Consider the following 20,505-nt stretch of genomic DNA (forward strand, 5'->3'; position numbering starts at 1 on the left):
TTGCAATTGACCTGAGTTGAACCAAACATTTGGCAGTTTGAGCTCAGCATGAAACAGTTGGGTTGAGCCATACTATCTTTTATTTCCTTTCAATTTGAACCCTTTCCGAGGTATGCTATGGATATATGCTATATCCTTTTGTTTTATCTTTCTGCTGAAAAATCTGCAATTTTGTCATTGATGTGCAAATTGAAAAATAATGATGTTAAATAAAAGGATAAAAATGATTTATACCATTGTAAAACTTAAATTAGTAGATATCGGACAAATATGTTGTTTACATATATGCTTTTCTGATTTTGAATGATCTGTCATGCTTTAAGGCTTTTGCCTTTTCAAAATTGGTGAGGAGAGTGCATCACATATTTATTTAGTTCATTTTTACTCACAACAAAGTTTTTATATCATTATAAATACATGACTCCCCAGTTATTTTCAAGTGTATCCACTGAAGATTCGGAGAAATGAGGTAAAAATTGAAATCTATTACTTACATGTTTGAATTAAGTATTGTTTCTTGCATTGTTTCATTTATCATCTGGGAATTTTTTGTTTTGCAGGTCTTGATAGATACAGATGACTGCTATTGTGTAATTCTAAATGCAGATGGTGGGGCAGCATTTCCTAGTGAAAAGACTGCACAAGATTGCAGTTCTAGTGATATTTCTTCTTTGAAAATCAACACTGGTTCTGGAAAGACAGAGAAGACAAAGGTTTGATGTATTCATTAGTTTATGCGAAGAATACTAGTATTTGTTTCATGATTTGCTTGAGTTTCTGATTTTTTTTTTTTTTTGGTTGTTGTTGTTTTTCTTCGTTATCCCTAATGTGAAATAATGTTCTTAATTATGAGCTGAATAATTGTACTGTGTTTCTATCCAGTTGCTCACCTAGGGATGTGCTATTGTTGTCTTAAGAAATCATGACTATATGTCGTGCTGGACGAAGTATATTGTGACTATGTGCTATTTGTTGTTCTTCACACCATAGTTTGAGTAGCAGTTGTCTCCAACTATATCTATATATCTCAGGAGTGATAGTTTTGTTTGCTTTACATTCCTTAACTTATCCAGGGTTGAGCCTACAACTTGATCTTAGTATTTCTATTATTTATTGTGTATGTTTTTCAGTTGCCACTTTGCTGCTGATGAACAATCACTAAACTAGTGTTTTAATTCTTAAAAATTGATGGGATTTTGCTTATATATTATATATAAGGGTCGGAATTTCATTTCAATACATTATTTTAGTTAGCTTGGAAATAGAAACATGAGGAAAGCATAAAAAAATGTTTGTAAACAAAAACCAAAACCTACCTTAATGGATAATTGAACATGGCTACACTAAACAAGGTTTACGAATTGCACACACACACACACACACACACACACATATGTATATATAAAAGAAGAAGAATAAACATAGACAACAAGAGGGTGATATGCACAGTCTTATGTGTAATTGTTTACGATCTAAAACTAAAGCAGATGAGAGAGGTTGAAGAATAAAAAACTAAAGCAGTTGCCTACTTGAATATAAAACTCAAGTAAAGCAAAGTGACTATTTCCTTAGTCTGCTCTTGCCATAAGAATTATTGACACAGCTTCAACAAGGAGGGACAACAAATATATATATATATATATATATTGTAAGCAAATAAATAAAAAGAAGACCCAACCCTATACACTAAATCTATAGATTCTATATTGAGGTTGTGGTACTACTTGAGGAACTTGGACACCATGCTCCATTCCAAGGCCCTGCTGTAAGTGTGAGCCTTGTGCACTGGGTATAACCTTTTTTGTCTGGATTTGTCACGACCCAAACCCGGCCCTATGGGTTTAGTACCGTAACCGGCCAGTAATCCGAGATTACCGAAGGCCTGCTTAACAGTAATACAGTAAAACAGAGTACAGGGCCTGGCGGAAGCCAATACAGTAATTAAACAATGTCCAATGAGCTGTGACAGTCTGTATGCCAAAAAGATTTTTCATGCATTCATACATAAACAGTACAGAAAGCATTCCGTCTGTACAAAACAGTACGGTCTATACAAAATTTACAATCACACAGTACAGGGACCTAATCCCTTGATAACGGTACGGTAACAGTCAGTCTATACAGAACAGTCAGACAGTATGGAGACAGGCGGGGGAAAAACAAACAAAACACCCCCAAGCCATAGCATGGCAACTCGGAACCTCGCAGTGAGGCACAAAGGCTGGCTTGACAAAACTGGAGTTACCCTGACGCTCCTAGCTCCGATCTGGTGCCTGTACACCTACATATATATATGAGCAGTGAGCTAAAGCCCAGTGAATAACATAATGCGTAAAGGGGTTTAGAATGAATGTCCTTACAGTAATGAAAACAGTTCAATTCAACCAGTATTTCAGTTGTTCAGTACAGTAAACAGTCATATGTGGTACATCCATTAGCATAACAGTAACAGTAGGTCTTAAAAGACCGAACAGTAATGATGGCCATCAGTCAGTAAACAGTAGTGGTTCCACGAGGGAACCGACAGAGAATTCTGTCGCAGTAACAGTAACAGTAAACAGTAGGTACTAAGGATGCCACAGTACAGTTCAGAATATAGGACATACATTCATTCAGTTAACAGTAATCAGTTCAGAAAACAGTACAGTTCAGTTGTTCAGAAGATAATCATTTGTGAACATATCTTTACACAATCGTTACTCACAGAGTTCGGGCTACAGTATGCTAGAGCGTGTCTCTCCAGTCGCCAACCCTACACAGTTAACAGATTGAACACACTAAGCTACACAGTTGGGAAATAACATAACTTAATCCCTAATTTGCATTGGTGTGTTCTACAACGATATCCTCATCTAAATGCCTTAAACTAGGCCTAAGAATGCCTAGGATGGGATGAGGATGCAAAAATGCACATTTAAAAGCATTTTCAGGATTTTCAGAAAAACAGAGTCCCGCTCGAGCTCAGGTTTCCCCGCTCGAGCGTACAGGCAAACAAAGGTACACGCTCGAGCGCAAACTTTCCCGCTCGAGCGTACTGTAAAAGTACTGGATGGGTGAAATCCCCGCTCGACGCCCGCTCGAGCTTGAGACATGACTCCGCTCGAGCGCCCAATACTCCGCTCGAGCGGACTGTAAAACAGTGCAAGATGCTGGAAGCTCGATTTTCCCGCTCGAGCGGCACTTCCCCCGCTCGAGCGGACGACTGAAATCTGGAAATCCCAGATTCGAGCTCCAGGTCCAAAACCAAGCTCAAAAGCATCAAAACCAATCCTCTTGGGCCCATTTTCTGGAAAACATTTAAAAACACATAGGATATCATGTTTCAAAGCGCAATTTGAGAAATCAAAGCCCAAGGGTGTTTAATTCAAACCCAATTTCAAATCATTTTCAAGAACAATCTTCAAACATGACATGCATGATCTTAAATCATTTTCAAAGCTTTAATGCTGTTTCAAAAGAGCTCAAGCCGTCAAAACCAAGATGAACTCATGGAGTATGACCAAAAGATGGACATGCATGTGAGGCATTATGAACTACAACCTCAAAACTTCAACGAAACTAACATGCATGCAAGGATTGAGCTTCAATCCACCATTAATGAACCGAATCATGACTTAGCTCTACAAATTAACATGAACCATGCAAGAATCAAGCTCAAATACACAAACAAGAGAGTAATCACTCTACCTTAGGTCTCCAATGCAAGGCTAGAGGCTCAAATTAGCAATCTACACTTCAATTACCAAGCAATTCCACCAATGAACTCAAACTCAACTCAATTCCCTCTCACTCTCTATTTCTCTCTCTCTAGTCGGTGCTGTGCTCAAGAATGAGCTGATGAAATGTGTATGTATGAGTGTAATGAGATGAGCCAAGTAGTGGGCCACTTAAGTGGCATTTAGGTAATTACGGCAAACTTTGCAATTAACTCATTTTAATCTAATTTAATCATACCTAATCAGTTTTCAGATAATTATACCCTAAAATCATATTAAATATGACGATCATAATACACTAACCCATTTCCGGTTCGGCCGCCGATAAGGCCTTCAATTAATAGTTTAAACATATAAGCATGAACAGATAATCATACAGTCAAACAGATAGAATGCAATTCAAACAGATGTATTCATTTAATTCAGTTTAAAGTTCGGTCAGTCAGTTCAGTACTTTAATCAGTTCAATTATCAGTCAGTTATCAGTCATTATCAGTTCCGTTTAGCAGTAATCGGTAATCAATCAGTCATTAATCAGTAATCAGTATGAGGGTTGTTACAGTCTCCCCTCCTTATAAAGAGTTTAGTCCTCTAAACTCGAGTTACCTTCATTCTGGAAGAAAACAGGATTCAGTGGAAACAGTTCAGGATATCGTTTGGCCATGTCATCTTCCCTTTCCCAAGTGGCATACATACCACCATGGTTCTGCCAGTCAACCTTCACTAGCGGGATCTCTTTGTTTCTCAGTTTCTTGATCCGTCTGTTAACAATCTGTATAGGACGTTCCTCGTAAGTGTAGTCATCACTCAACACTATACGAGTAGGCTCAATTACATGGAAGGGATCCCGGAGGTAGTCTCTCAACATCGAAATGTGGAAGACGTTATGCATATGCTCCATTTCAGGAGGAAGCGCAACTTGATACGCCACCGGATTGATTTTCTCAATAATCTCATACGGTCCGACATATCTCGGCGCTAACTTGCCTTTGACTCCAAAACGAGTCTGGCCTTTCATTGGTGTCACTTTCACAAAAACGTGATCACCCACTTCATACTCTCTGTCTCGTCTTCTGACATCTGCATAACTTTTCTGTCTACTCTGTGCAGTTTTCAGTCTTTGCTGTATCAGTTTCACTTTTTCGGTTGTTTCATACACAATCTCGGGCCCAAGCAAAGGCCCATCTCCAACTTCTGCCCAGCAAATCGGAGATCTACATTTTCTGCCATACAATGCCTCGAAGGGCGCCATACCAATACTCGAATGGTAGCTATTATTGTAGGCGAATTCAACTAATGGCAGATGACTTTCCCAGTCTCCCTGAAAATCAAGGACACACATTCTCAGTAAATCCTCCAGAGTTTGGATGGTCCTTTCTGACTGGCCATCTGTCTGAGGATGATAGGCACTACTCAGTCTCAATTCAGTACCCAATGCAGTCTGTAGGCTTTGCCAAAACCTCGATGTAAACTTCGAATCCCTGTCAGAAACAATAGACACAGGCACTCCATGCAGTCTTACAATTTCATCAATATAGATGACAGCCAATTTGTCCGCATTATAGATTGTCTTGACAGGTAAGAAGTGAGCAGATTTGGTTAATCTATCAACAATAACCCAAATTGAATCCATACCTTTTCTGGAGCGAGGCAATCCAACGATAAAATCCATCGTAATATGCTCCCATTTCCACTCTGGTATGGGTAGGGGTTGCAATAATCCGGCAGGTCGTTGATGTTCCGCTTTGACCTGTTGGCAATGAAGACATTTGGATACAAAATCGGCAATTTCTTTCTTCATTCCCGGCCACCAGAAATTCCGTTTCAGATCTTGGTACATTTTCGTATTCCCCGGATGGATAGACAATTTCGAATTGTGGCCTTCTTGCAGAACTCTTCTTTTCAGTTCAGTGTCATTTGGTACACACAGTCTTTCTTGAAATTTCAGCACATTATTCTCGAATTTGAATCCCGGTCTCGGTTTGGATTCTCTTTCTTCGATGATCTTTTTCAAGAAGTCATCCAGTTGCTGTTTCTCTTTAACCTCTTCAATCAGTGCCGGTTGAGCCGAAATAGCAGCTAAGATTCCACCTTGTTCTCTCAAAACAATGTCAATTTCAGATTCTTCAAGGTCACAAAGCAACTCTTTCTGTCCGGTGAGCAAATATGCTAGATTTCCAATCGATTTTCGGCTCAAAGCATCAGCAACGGTATTGGCTTTTCCCGGATGGTACAGTATCTGTAGATCATAATCTTTAATCAGTTCCAGCCATCTCCGCTGTCTCATGTTCAGTTCTTTCTGTGTGAAGAAATACTTTAAACTCTTGTGATCGGTGTATACTTCACATGTCACCCCATACAGATAGTGACGCCAAATTTTCAGTGCAAACACCACTGCAGCAAGTTCCAGATCATGGGTTGGGTAGTTCTTTTCATGTGGTCTCAGTTGTCGGGAAGCATAAGCAATAACTCTCCCATTCTGCATTAAAACACATCCCAAACCCTTATGAGAAGCATCACTAAATACAGTATAACCATCAGTACCTGAAGGTAAGGTAAGAACCGGTGCAGTCACTAATCGAGTTTTCAACTCCTGGAAAGCAGATTCTCTTTGGTCAGTCCAGTCAAATGATGTCCCCTTCTGAGTTAACTGAGTCAATGGTAGAGCAATTTTGGAGAAATCCTTGACAAATCTTCTGTAATATCCAGCCAGTCCCAAAAAGCTTCGGACTTCAGTCACATTGGTCGGTCTAGGCCAGTTCACTACAGCTTCAATTTTCTGCGGATCAACAGAAATTCCATCTTTGCTAACAACATGCCCCAAAAACATAACATGGTCAAGCCAAAATTCACATTTAGACAGTTTAGCATACAGTTTCTGTTCTCTTAAGGTTTGTAGGGCAAGTCTCAGATGATGTTCATGCTGTTCTATACTTTTGGAGTAAATCAATATGTCATCAATAAATACTACAATGAAGTCATCAAGGTATGGTTTGAAAATTCTGTTCATGAGGTCCATAAAAGCAGCTGGTGCATTCGTGACTCCAAAAGGCATAACTAAAAATTCGTAATGTCCATACCTCGTTCTAAAAGCAGTTTTATCAATGTCATCTGGTTTAACCTTCAGTTGATGATACCCCGATCGGAGATCGATTTTAGAAAACACTTGTGCACCCTGTAACTGATCAAATAAATCATCAATACGCGGTAATGGGTATTTATTCTTTACAGTTACCTTATTCAGTTCACGGTAGTCTATACACAGTCTCAGTGAGCCATCTTTCTTTTTAACAAACAAAACAGGAGCACCCCATGGCGAAGTGCTAGGTCTGATGAACTTTTTGTCTAACAGTTCTTGCAATTGCACTTTCAGTTCTTTCAGTTCAGTTGGAGCCATTCGGTAAGGAGCTTTAGAAACTGGTTGTGTTCCGGGAATCACATCAATGGTAAATTCAATCTCCCTGTCAGTCAAATCTCCGGGAAGATTATCTGGAAAAACATCTGGAAATTCTCTGACTATAGGAATACAATTCGCATCAGTTTTAACACTATCATCAGTAGGCACAGTCAGTACAGAACACAGATATCCTTTACACCCCTTCCTAATTAATTTAACAGCTTTCACTGACGAAATCAAATACGGAGGAGGTACTACTCCACTCCCATTAAACACACATTCAGGCAAACCAGGTGGACGGAAAACAACTTGCTTGGTCACACAATCAATAGTGGCATGATATTTTTGTAACCAATCCATCCCCAGTATTACATCAAAATGATCAATGTTCAATGGCAGTAAATCAATAAACAGATGCATATCCCCAACAATAATTTCACATGCGGGGTACATATAAGCACATGTCATGGATCCCCCTACGGGTGATGATACGGCTAGCAGATAGTTCATAGGTTCTAAGGGTCTATTCAATTTCCGTGAAAAAGCATGCGATACATAAGAATGCGTAGACCCCGAATCAATCAATACATATGCATTTTGCGTACAGATAGAGAGGATACCTGACACAACGGTCTCAGTATTTTGCACGTCTCCCGGTACTAGGGCGAACACTCGGCCCTGCCTCACAGGCTCTTTCCCGGTAGCTCTAGGGTTAGGCTTTGGTGCTACAGTTGATGCTGCCGCGCTTGGTGCAGCTTTACTACTGGCTTGTGGAGCAGAGGGGCAGTCTTTAACCATGTGGCCCACCTTGCCACACCTGTAACAGGCTCCAGATATTCTGTAGCAGACCCCCTTGTGCTTCTTGCCACACTCAGGACAGGGTGGAATGAATCCACTCCCTTGACTGGGGCTAGTTGTCGACCCCGTATTCTGTTTCTTGTTGGCTGGGTTGTGCTTGCCTTTCTTGAATTTGAAACCCTGCCTTTTTCCATGCCATTCAGTTGTTGGTGTTTCAGATTGCTTTACCGCTGCAATGTTCGACTCGGCCATCAGTGCCCGGTCGAGAACACCCACAAAAGTCGGTAATTTCAAAACATTTATCCGGTCAAGTATTGCCACATTAAGGCCACCCTCAAATTTCCTGGCCTTCTTATACTCAGTATCCACCATGTGCGGTGCATAACGGGCAAGTTCAGTAAATTTTGTTTCATATTCGGCAACCGACGTGGCGCCCTGTTTCAGTTGTTCAAATTCAGTCACTTTCCTATCCCTAACACACTGAGGGAAATACTTTTCAAAGAATGACTCCTTGAACTGAGCCCAAGTCATAACAGCATTTACATCGCGGATCAACATCCACCACCTTCTAGCTTCTTCTTGGAGGGTGAAAGTAGCTAACAATACCTTATTCGCTTCTGAGCACGGAAACACTTCGAATAATTTTTCTGTTTCCAGAACCCAAGCTTCAGCTTTTAACGGTTCAAGGCCTCCCTGAAAGGATGGCGGTTTCATTTTGCTGAACTTCTGGGTTAGAGCAATAATATCCCCATCATTCGCATTCACGTTAGGTTCCGGCTGAACCGGAGGAGGAGGAGGTGGGGGCGGTTGGTTCTGTTGTTGTTCCAGTCTAGCAGTTATCAGTTCTATCATTCTTTCCATTCTTTCCATTCTTGCCTCGGTAGACGAGGATTCAGGTTCATTTGTATTGTCCATTTCACTATAAGCAGTTATAACAGTTTTAAACATAAGCAGTCATTTGTTTACCAGTTTACCACATTAGCAGATATTCAGTCATAACATAACCACACACTTATCATGCTCATGAGATGCCCTAATCACTTTTCCAGGACACCCTATAGCTCATTTGGACATGTGTGTGCGGTATAACTCGTGGTAAGTATCGCTCTGATACCACTCTGTCACGACCCAAACCCGGCCCTATGGGTTTAGTACCGTAACCGGCCAGTAATCCGAGATTACCGAAGGCCTGCTTAACAGTAATACAGTAAAACAGAGTACAGGGCCTGGCGGAAGCCAATACAGTAATTAAACAATGTCCAATGAGCTGTGACAGTCTGTATGCCAAAAAGATTTTTCATGCATTCATACATAAACAGTACAGAAAGCATTCCGTCTGTACAAAACAGTACGGTCTATACAAAATTTACAATCACACAGTACAGGGACCTAATCCCTTGATAACGGTACGGTAACAGTCAGTCTATACAGAACAGTCAGACAGTATGGAGACAGGCGGGGGAAAAACAAACAAAACACCCCCAAGCCATAGCATGGCAACTCGGAACCTCGCAGTGAGGCACAAAGGCTGGCTTGACAAAACTGGAGTTACCCTGACGCTCCTAGCTCCGATCTGGTGCCTGTACACCTACATATATATATGAGCAGTGAGCTAAAGCCCAGTGAATAACATAATGCGTAAAGGGGTTTAGAATGAATGTCCTTACAGTAATGAAAACAGTTCAATTCAACCAGTATTTCAGTTGTTCAGTACAGTAAACAGTCATATGTGGTACATCCATTAGCATAACAGTAACAGTAGGTCTTAAAAGACCGAACAGTAATGATGGCCATCAGTCAGTAAACAGTAGTGGTTCCACGAGGGAACCGACAGAGAATTCTGTCGCAGTAACAGTAACAGTAAACAGTAGGTACTAAGGATGCCACAGTACAGTTCAGAATATAGGACATACATTCATTCAGTTAACAGTAATCAGTTCAGAAAACAGTACAGTTCAGTTGTTCAGAAGATAATCATTTGTGAACATATCTTTACACAATCGTTACTCACAGAGTTCGGGCTACAGTATGCTAGAGCGTGTCTCTCCAGTCGCCAACCCTACACAGTTAACAGATTGAACACACTAAGCTACACAGTTGGGAAATAACATAACTTAATCCCTAATTTGCATTGGTGTGTTCTACAACGATATCCTCATCTAAATGCCTTAAACTAGGCCTAAGAATGCCTAGGATGGGATGAGGATGCAAAAATGCACATTTAAAAGCATTTTCAGGATTTTCAGAAAAACAGAGTCCCGCTCGAGCTCAGGTTTCCCCGCTCGAGCGTACAGGCAAACAAAGGTACACGCTCGAGCGCAAACTTTCCCGCTCGAGCGTACTGTAAAAGTACTGGATGGGTGAAATCCCCGCTCGACGCCCGCTCGAGCTTGAGACATGACTCCGCTCGAGCGCCCAATACTCCGCTCGAGCGGACTGTAAAACAGTGCAAGATGCTGGAAGCTCGATTTTCCCGCTCGAGCGGCACTTCCCCCGCTCGAGCGGACGACTGAAATCTGGAAATCCCAGATTCGAGCTCCAGGTCCAAAACCAAGCTCAAAAGCATCAAAACCAATCCTCTTGGGCCCATTTTCTGGAAAACATTTAAAAACACATAGGATATCATGTTTCAAAGCGCAATTTGAGAAATCAAAGCCCAAGGGTGTTTAATTCAAACCCAATTTCAAATCATTTTCAAGAACAATCTTCAAACATGACATGCATGATCTTAAATCATTTTCAAAGCTTTAATGCTGTTTCAAAAGAGCTCAAGCCGTCAAAACCAAGATGAACTCATGGAGTATGACCAAAAGATGGACATGCATGTGAGGCATTATGAACTACAACCTCAAAACTTCAACGAAACTAACATGCATGCAAGGATTGAGCTTCAATCCACCATTAATGAACCGAATCATGACTTAGCTCTACAAATTAACATGAACCATGCAAGAATCAAGCTCAAATACACAAACAAGAGAGTAATCACTCTACCTTAGGTCTCCAATGCAAGGCTAGAGGCTCAAATTAGCAATCTACACTTCAATTACCAAGCAATTCCACCAATGAACTCAAACTCAACTCAATTCCCTCTCACTCTCTATTTCTCTCTCTCTAGTCGGTGCTGTGCTCAAGAATGAGCTGATGAAATGTGTATGTATGAGTGTAATGAGATGAGCCAAGTAGTGGGCCACTTAAGTGGCATTTAGGTAATTACGGCAAACTTTGCAATTAACTCATTTTAATCTAATTTAATCATACCTAATCAGTTTTCAGATAATTATACCCTAAAATCATATTAAATATGACGATCATAATACACTAACCCATTTCCGGTTCGGCCGCCGATAAGGCCTTCAATTAATAGTTTAAACATATAAGCATGAACAGATAATCATACAGTCAAACAGATAGAATGCAATTCAAACAGATGTATTCATTTAATTCAGTTTAAAGTTCGGTCAGTCAGTTCAGTACTTTAATCAGTTCAATTATCAGTCAGTTATCAGTCATTATCAGTTCCGTTTAGCAGTAATCGGTAATCAATCAGTCATTAATCAGTAATCAGTATGAGGGTTGTTACAGGATTGCACTCTCCTCTTGTTGGTTTAGCATTAGGCATGGCTGGCTGAGATGCAAATTAGCAGCCTCTTGATAAATATTTTGGTCAAAGATAAAACTTGAAAATCTGAAATCTTAACTTTTGTCAAGTGTTTTCATAAAATGCTAATTGATTACACCCCCAAACACATAACACACAATTTCTTCCTCATTTAAGAGAGTGGAGGGCTTTGGTTTGTTCTAAAGTAATAGCATCTTAATGGGTTGGTAGTTTGTGATTGCAGAGTTCTTGCCCAAGTTGCATACTTTGGTTCTCACTAACAATCAACTAACGAATTTGGTTGAGATTGATCCTCTTGCATCACTCCCTAAGCTACAGTTTCTTAGTCTTCTTGATAATAACATCACTAAATGCTTTCAATTTTAAGTGATCATGGTTAGAGCACAGGATCCATTTCACAAGAGCTGACTTGAGATACCTCTAAATGAACGATCAGGCACAAAAATTTTGGCATGATCAAGCAACTCAGATTATTATGTTCTTCCTCTTCCATGATTATGTCTTATGTTATTTTATTTTGCAGGATGTAACTCTAAATTAAGTTAATAAAGTTTGATAAGTAGCATGTACTTGTTATTTTGAAATGATAGTTGAAATGGGAGAATAAATGGAGGGAGCAAAGTCATCATTGGAGCAACATTGCTAATATATAGCATTTTGTCTCTTTTTATTGCTAAATTATAACAATATTCAACAAGTAGCTATTGAACCATTGGAGACTAGAAAATTCACAAGACAGCACTAGGAAACCATAGGAGATTTTTTTTACTTGACAGGAATACGAGAACTGATAGGCTGCTTCTTAGTAGTGATATGGCTTTGATAACATGTAAATATTGGAAACAAAAAGTGGAATTAAAATTTGGTTAAAAAAAAAAACTAATGGCTTTGCGCAGAAAACAAAACCTGACCTAATATTACACTAGTGATTGTGTAAACCAAGCCAAATCTAATTTACTATAAAGTTACAACTAAATGATTCTTGAATATTCCAATACAAATTTAAGTAATTTCATATCTTTGAACAATGCTTTTCAAATGATAATTTAATTGTGTCTTGGTTGTGCCACTTGATAGTAAATTTGTTTGTGCTAGGTGTTTAACCCAATTTAACAGGGATTGGCACAGGGGAATGGCCCTTTTTCTTTGTTTATTTATGTTAGGTGTTCTAATATCATATTAGATGATGTTATTGTTAATGTCTACTTTTCTTTTTTAAATTGCAGCAAAATTAAAATGGTAATAGAGCTGCTTGAGGGCATTCATTTTGTTTCTTCTGTGGAGGCCATTTCTCTTGGTGCCCAAGCTGGTATTCATCCATGGATAATTTATGACATTATTTCTAATGCTGCTGGAAATTCATGGTAAATTATTTGTCACAATTCTTTACTGAGGATTATGTTGTGTGTTTAAAATTTAAATATTTCCAGTCCTGAAGCATTCCTTATAAGCATTCTGATCTGAAATTGCCAATTCTAGATCAGGCACAACCTTGATAGATGAGACTGCTAATAATCTGATTTGCACCATGGGCACCAGTTGAGACCATGGCACTGATTGGCACTCTCTGTTTCTGACAATGAACTGATTTTGTAGAACCCATGCCTTTAAAGAAATTAGCTGAAAGCCCTTCTTGTTATGTGCTTACATGTATACACATACATGGGAACATCTGTTTACTTTCAAAGATCTGTGCATTTTTATACTAACTCAATAGGTATTCAAGGCTTTGGTGGTTGGTGTTGGTATATGTAAATGCCGTAGTTAGTTTTTTTTTTCATGACATTCCTGGAATTTGCTAGCGTTTTCTTAAGCAGATACTGTGTTACCTTGCTAGTAGACATCCTTCCGTTGGATTCAATTTTACAGGGTTTTCAAGAATCATGTTCCCCAGTTGCTAAGGGATAATCAAACCAAACATCTCCTGAATACTTTGTTCAAAATTTGGTAAGTCTTCTCATGTTGTAAGTTTCTTAGTGTTGTTCAAGTGTATTATGAGTAATTTCTTTACTTCTTGACTTTGAAGTTAAGTTCAATGGGGATTTTGGGTGAATTAAATGCTAACTGCAGTTTTATAATTCCATTCAAATTATGCTTCCTTTCTTGTGGTGGATTTAGCATTTAGGACATTTACTTGAGGACCATCTGCTAAATGCATACAAAAATTTTAGACTTGAACACCACTCGGTAATCATTTCTTCATCAATGAATTTGGACACATTGAGACTTTCAATAATGATTTTTGAGATATTGATACTGTAAGGTAGACCTCAATTTAGAATCACATTCTTAAATGGGTCTCTTATCCACTTATTTTTTTAAGAACTCATTATTGAAGTAGAAAACTTATGTTTTTATGAAGTAGAAAATAGAAAAGACTTATTTGGCTAGGCATTGAAGTGTAGAAGTGCTAATGTGAGAAAAAAATAAGCTAGTTATCTTAAATACTAGAATCCTATTCAGCTTAATCACTTTATTGGAAAGACCTTAAGTGGACAGCTTTGTCATTCTAATCTAAACAAATTCTTGTTCAAATCTTTGAACTCTTATTCAATAGAGATCTCTTTGTGAACTGCAAAGCTAAAACTAAACCAAACCAAACTAAGCCTTGTGTCCCCAATCAAGTGGCGTCAGTTACATGAATCATTTTCCTCTATTTCGCTCTATCAAGGGCTGGATGAGTCAATTATGCCTGATGGGTTTTTGTCCAACTTGAAGGGTATTGTTTTGGATATGGCCAAATCATGTACATTTCCTCTTCCACTTCTGGCAGTTGCTTTTCAACATCTAATAGCAGGTATGTATCTGCATGATTTACAGTTTCTCACAACCATAATCTGTAGGTGGCAGCTATTAATGTTTTGGAGAAACCTGATACTCACTTTGTTAATTTCCAATTGTCCTTTCACAGGCTCCTCTCATGGTCATGGAAATGATGGTGATGACACATTCATCAAGGTTGTTCTCATGAACTAATTTCTTTTATATAAAAGTTATATTATGTGGCTTTTTTACTTGCTTTGAGGTTATGTAAATATTAACATGCCATTTGCTAAGTAGACACACCTGTTCTTGCACAGGCTTGGGAGAAAGTATATGGGGTGAACATTACCAATGCTGTCAATATGGTACAAACTTATTTATGAAAAAAAATATTAATAAAATGTCATTCTGAGTCAAGTCTGCTGCATCAGATGGTCAATTAGGTATCATATATTACACTGCAGAACAGCATCTGCTGTCTCTCCTAAAGTTTGTGCTGACTAAAAGGCATTCTACTGGTGGTCTTTTATTTCTTTGTAGTTGAGGTAATAATGCCATTGTCGTATATCTATTATAGATGTAGTGTAATAAGTTGCTTGTTGCTTTGATAATTGTTTCAGATATGTTGAAAATTTGCTGCCGAAGTCTGGATACGACTTGTATTGCTCATCAATAAATTGCATCTCTAGATTATGCTGGTCCATTTTCTCTTAGAAGTGGGAGTTGTTTCCTGACTACAGATAACTATATATCAGTTATAGAATAAATAGAAAACTAATGTTTAGTAAAATTTACCCAAATCTATATGTCGTTTTCAATCTATAAGTTTAGTAAAAACATATAAGATTTACCCAAATCTATAAGTTATTTTTTTTTTATAACCTTTTTTATAAGTTTAGTAAAAAAAAAAAAAAAAGGTGGCTTCAACTAGATCATCATTTATTATGAATGAAAAATGAAGTACAATTCAGAAATTGAAATAGTTTCACAAACACACAACCAAATCGATTTCAATTAACCCATTGTGGTGTACTTGAATTGAGTGCTTTTATATAACTTACTCTCCTAGTGTAAACATGACAGCCAGTGAATTAGTTTGAATTTTTACTTAACTTAACTTCTGTTAACCTGATGGCTTAAAAGTTACTAAGAATTGTATAGTTTTGAGGGTTGTTTGAACAATTGATGCAGCTTGTTTGGTGGATACTTTTGTGGCATGATGCTGTGTTGCGTTGAATCTGGTGCTGATTGGCTCTGTTCTGTGTGCTCTGCCTCTGATGCAGCTTTTGATTGATGCGATCTGTTTGTCCTGATTTTTGATTTGGTTGAGTTGTTTTGTTGCTGGTTTTGTTTGATTTGTTTTCTGACTGTTTTAGTAAATGAGGTAAACTGTTGCGTCAATTCTGATTTGGTTATATGATTTTGTTTGGGTTGCCAAGTTGAAATGGTTTTCTGAACTGGTGATGATCTGTGTTGAATCAGTTTGCTGATGTGCTATTCTTCTGGTTCTGCTGTGATGTTGCTGCTGTTGCTGAGATGCTGTGGTGCTGCTGCTGTGATGGTGTTTGTTACGATAAGGTGCTGCTGTGTTGTTGTTGGATGTTTGCTGGTGTTGCTGGTGTTGTTGATGTTTGGAAGGGTGCATGACTTTTTGTCCAATCTGTAATAGATCAGGTTTTCATTAATGGGGGTTGTCATTAGGTGTAAGTTCGGGCAACTGCTGGTGTTTTGGCTAGAAGGGTATGGAGGGGGTATTTTGTGTGATTTCATATCCATGTTATTAGTTTGTTATAGTGGTGCCTGAGGGATGCCTCTTGTAAATCTGTAAATTTTTTAAAAAATTATAAATGAGTTTCAATTATTTTTGCCGTTGCAAATTTGTCGTTGTTAAAAAGTGAAGCTTTCTCGACAAATAATTAGTCGGTAAATGTGTAGCTAAAAGTTTATTTTTGCCGACTCATATTGTGTTGCTAAAAGTGTATTTTTTGCCAATGTCAATTTGTCGTTGCCAAAACTAAAGCTTTATCGACAACCAAATCGTTGGCAAATGGCAACATTTACCGATGTAAATGTGTCGCTAAAAGTTACTTTTCCCCACTCATATTGTGTTGGTAGAAGTGTATTTTTTGCCAATGCCAATTTGTCGTTGCCAAAAGTAAAGCTTTAACGACAAACAAATCGTCGATAAATAGCAACATTTGCCGACGTAAATGTGTCGCCAAAAGTTTTCTTTTGCCAACGCATATGTTGTTGCTAAAAGTATATTTTTTGCCCATGCAAATTTGTGTCGCGAAAAGTGCCACACAATCATCCTATTTGAATGACTTTTACCAACGCAAGGTAAATTGCCGACGATGGATGGAGGCTTTTAGCGACGACTATGTTCGTCGCTAAAGGCATTACTTTTACCAACGCAATCATAATTTCGTCGGCAAAAACTTTTGCCAACTCACTTTTGCCTACGGGTTGCCAACGTAGCTTTGTGTGTCGGCAAAACTCTTTGCCAACGAATTTTTCCTTTTAGCAACATATTTTGTTGCGTTGCGAAAAATGCAATTTCTTGTAGTGATTCATGAAGTTTATGCAAGAAAATGTATATGTATACAAAGATATCATGAATTCATGCCATGCATATTGAATTTAAGTCCAATTTGCTTCGATTCTTTCCTAACTTAGCTTGCAGGTTCTACTTTGTCAATTCCAACATTAAAGCTCCCAATTAATTAAGAATTCATCATAATTGACCCTTTGTCTTAGAAGATGATGAGTGTGAAGTTAAATTTCAAGAAATTAAATGAAAAGCTTACCTCAACTTAATGAATTGTGAAGAGTTAATTAGTTTTCTTCAATGCTCCTCTTCTCTCTATTCTTTTCTTCTTTCCTTGTTTTGTTGAGTTCGAACCTCTCATTTCTCTCTGTACGTGGTCCATTGGTGTGTAAAAAGATGACTATCTATTGGTGTGTAAAACGATGACTAACTTAAGGCAACCAAGCGCTCTCTCTCTTAGTCTATATTTATGAGATGAGTAAAATAATTAATATAATAATAATTAAATTTTCTAGCTTAAATTGTAGTTAACTAGCTCAAATAAATTAAATTAAATTAAATTAACCTCTAATATTTATAACTTAAATCAAGTTAGTTTCAATTTGCCTAATGAAAATTAGGCTCTAATTTCATATCCAATTATTTAATTTTAACTTATTAAAATTAGCGAATCAGATTGCCAGATAACTCTAAAAATGCCAATTAACATATCCTTGTACTCAATTTTGATTTCTGAACCCATTTATGTCATCAATTTCAATTCCAAAGTTGTATTCTCAGCAAATAATTTCCCAATTTGGACAAATATACACGACTTAAATCATATAATTCGCAATTAATACATGGATAATTCATATAATTATAATTTGCATTTTTTGGGGTGTTACAGTGTTGTTGCATTGTTATTTATTGAATATGTTGTATATGAATGTGATTGAGATTAAATTAATTATTCCACTAGAATCTAATAAAGAAAGAAAAGAAAAAAAAAATTAGGGGCCTTATTTTGGACCACTAACATTTTGTATGTGTATGTGTTGTTTTTCATTCAAGGGTCACCATATCATACTTATATATTTTATATAAGTATATATAAAATATTCTGTTGGCATCATTTTGTATATATTTTAATTTCAATTGGGCCAAATCATACTTATAAATAAATAAGAGCTCAACCGAATATTTTTAAATCCTTTAGATTAGTCCTAAAACAACAAAAATAATTTAGATATATTTGTATTTGTAATACATTGTAATATTTTTTTAAATTTGAGAGCCCTATTTTGAACCTAAAGCACAGACTTCAATGGCTTTAGCCCAAGGCAGATTCTGGTTGCCAGCGAGGAATGAGGCCAGGGCTTATGATGATTGTAGCAAGGAAGGAAGGCAAAGGAGTTGCACAAGGGTGTGGGCAATATCAGAGGTTAGGAAGGGGGCTAAGGTGGTTGGGAAGAGACTAGTGGTAGCCAGTGAAGGTGGAAGCTGCTGCCAAAGGGGTTACAAATGTGGAGGTTTTCATAGAGGAAATACAAGAAAAGAAGGGAAATAAGAGAGAAAAAGATTAACTTATAAAGATTCTCATGTATTTATATTTATTTTACAAACAAGATTAAGATTAACTTTCCTTTTCTTCCGTCAAATTTTACATATATATATATATATTATTTTTTTCCAATGTTTTTTTTTTTTGTTGTTGATTTTTTTCATGTAGATGTCATTTCTATGCAATTTTTTAAGCTCTCGATTAACAGGTTGGGTTCGAGGATTTTTTGATTAAATTAGTCAAATATATATGGAAAAATCGGTCTAAGGTCCCTATCTAATTTTTAGTAATGGATTAGATCCACGATATGTTCTTTTGTAGTCTAAGGTCCCTCACCCCCGTATCCTTATATTACACCTGCACTCTCATAGCCAGAGAGGATAACCAAGTTAGGAACATAAAGGTCTGAATTTGATTCTCGTTGGTCGAAATCCCGAGAAACTCAAGGAGGTTTCGGAGTCGATCGGAGCCAAATTCGGGAAAACCCAGATCAAGACTGTGGTTGTTGATTTCTCTGGAGATTTGAACGAAGGGGTTAATCGGATTCGTGAAACCATTGAAGGTCTGGATGTTGGAGTTCTGATCAATAATGTTGGAGTTTCGTAGACTGCAAAATGCCCAGTTGGTGTCCCCGGGGACGCTGTCTGTGGCGGCCGAACAGCACTCACCACCTCTTGAAACGCCGCCGCGCTACAAGCGTCCATCCAAGCCACCCAAACTCCCCTTGGGTTTGGGATCCTCTTTTCCCTCAAAACCTGCAACAACTCCCCATCATTTTGAACCAGATTTCACTACCAACTATGCTTTTCCTTCCCAAGAAGAGGATTAATCTGTTCTTCAACTTCAAATTAATAGAATTGTCACTCTTCGGTATGGAGCATTCTCCTCTTTCTCATAAATGCTATTTGTTATCCTCATGAAAGCATCACTCTTATCCTGTTGTCATAACTATATTGGTTAATATGGAAGATATAAAACCACAATAAAGGAAGAAGACAAACAAAACTGAATATAAATTGATTGTGAAGTTTAGTTTTTTTAGCATCAAGATGAGTGACTACTGTAAGGATTATTTATTTTATACACACTGTTATTATACTGCATTGATTTTGGTGGAATAAAAATTCAGAGAAATTAACTAGAGAATTTATCTGGACCAACCCAACCCAGAGAAAATTCAGTTCAGACCAAAAAAATTCCAACAACCTAGAGAAAATTCAGACCAACCAAACCAATTATATATATACACATCCAAAACCATGCCTCTTTCCTCTCTTTCAATTCACTAGCATAAAAACCCACACATATACATACATATATTTGTGTAGACCTTTTATGTACGATGGGAATCATCACAGTAGGTTTGGGGAATATAACAGAGGGCATTTTTGTCTACTGGTTAATGAAAAACTCTTTCACTGTCGGCAGAAATTGAATAATGAAAATATTTATTTTAATGATGAAAGCATAAGAATGAAAATATTGAGGAATTTTCTCTGAACCAATTTTCTCTGGATCAATTTTATCTGGACAAATATATTACACAAAATCGGAGAGATTCTTTGTGAATAGAGCCAGAGAAATTTGTGAAGTAAGAGAAATTTCCTGGATCAATGTACAATAACCAAGGTTTGCTCATAAAAATACAACTCTGCAAATAGAGAGAATTTCTCTAATCTGTCTGGTTTGGAGAGAATTTCTCTGGTTTTGGACCAGAGAAATTTATGGTTTTGCTAGTAAAGATTGTATTGTTGGCTTACATAATACATAAAGTCAGAGAAATTGACAATGTGCAAAGGATTGGGACATAAACTTAAGACAATGAGAAAAAACTGTAAGAGAGAAAGAGTACTAATCAATACCAAACAAAATCATGGGCATTTTGCATGCTAAAAGTAGCAACAGATCTGAAAATTTTCTTAGTGATATAGTAAAGAGAACAAAGTACTACCTAATGTCCACAAGAGCATGTGATTGCATATGGTCAGGACAGTCAGTTAATGCATCAAACAAATTCTAGGAATGATTGGGCCAGAAAAATTCTGAGAAGAATTGGAGGAGAGAAATTCAAAATTTCTCTGGACTCAATTAATACATTAGAGAAATACTGAGAAATTA

General features: G+C 37.6%; 1 long non-coding RNA gene across 4 annotated transcripts; it reads left to right on the forward strand.

Annotated features, from left to right (window-relative positions):
• Position 1: 1 nt before the first annotated feature.
• On the forward strand, positions 2-14,482 carry LOC145806501 (uncharacterized). 4 transcript variants are annotated; one of them, XR_014349798.1, is made up of 6 exons: positions 2-110; positions 607-713; positions 12,760-12,897; positions 13,403-13,480; positions 14,252-14,330; positions 14,445-14,482. It is a non-coding gene; the product is annotated as an uncharacterized LOC145806501 (long non-coding RNA). The 4 variants fall into 4 exon arrangements; XR_014349795.1 differs by having other exon boundaries at positions 4-110; positions 561-713; XR_014349796.1 differs by lacking the exon at positions 2-110 and adding an exon at positions 190-469 and having other exon boundaries at positions 561-713.
• Positions 14,483-20,505: the final 6,023 nt, after the last annotated feature.

Source organism: Camellia sinensis, chromosome 2 (assembly GCF_055761805.1).
Source record: "Camellia sinensis isolate YWXY chromosome 2, ASM5576180v1, whole genome shotgun sequence".
Taxonomy (NCBI): Eukaryota; Viridiplantae; Streptophyta; class Magnoliopsida; order Ericales; family Theaceae; genus Camellia; species Camellia sinensis.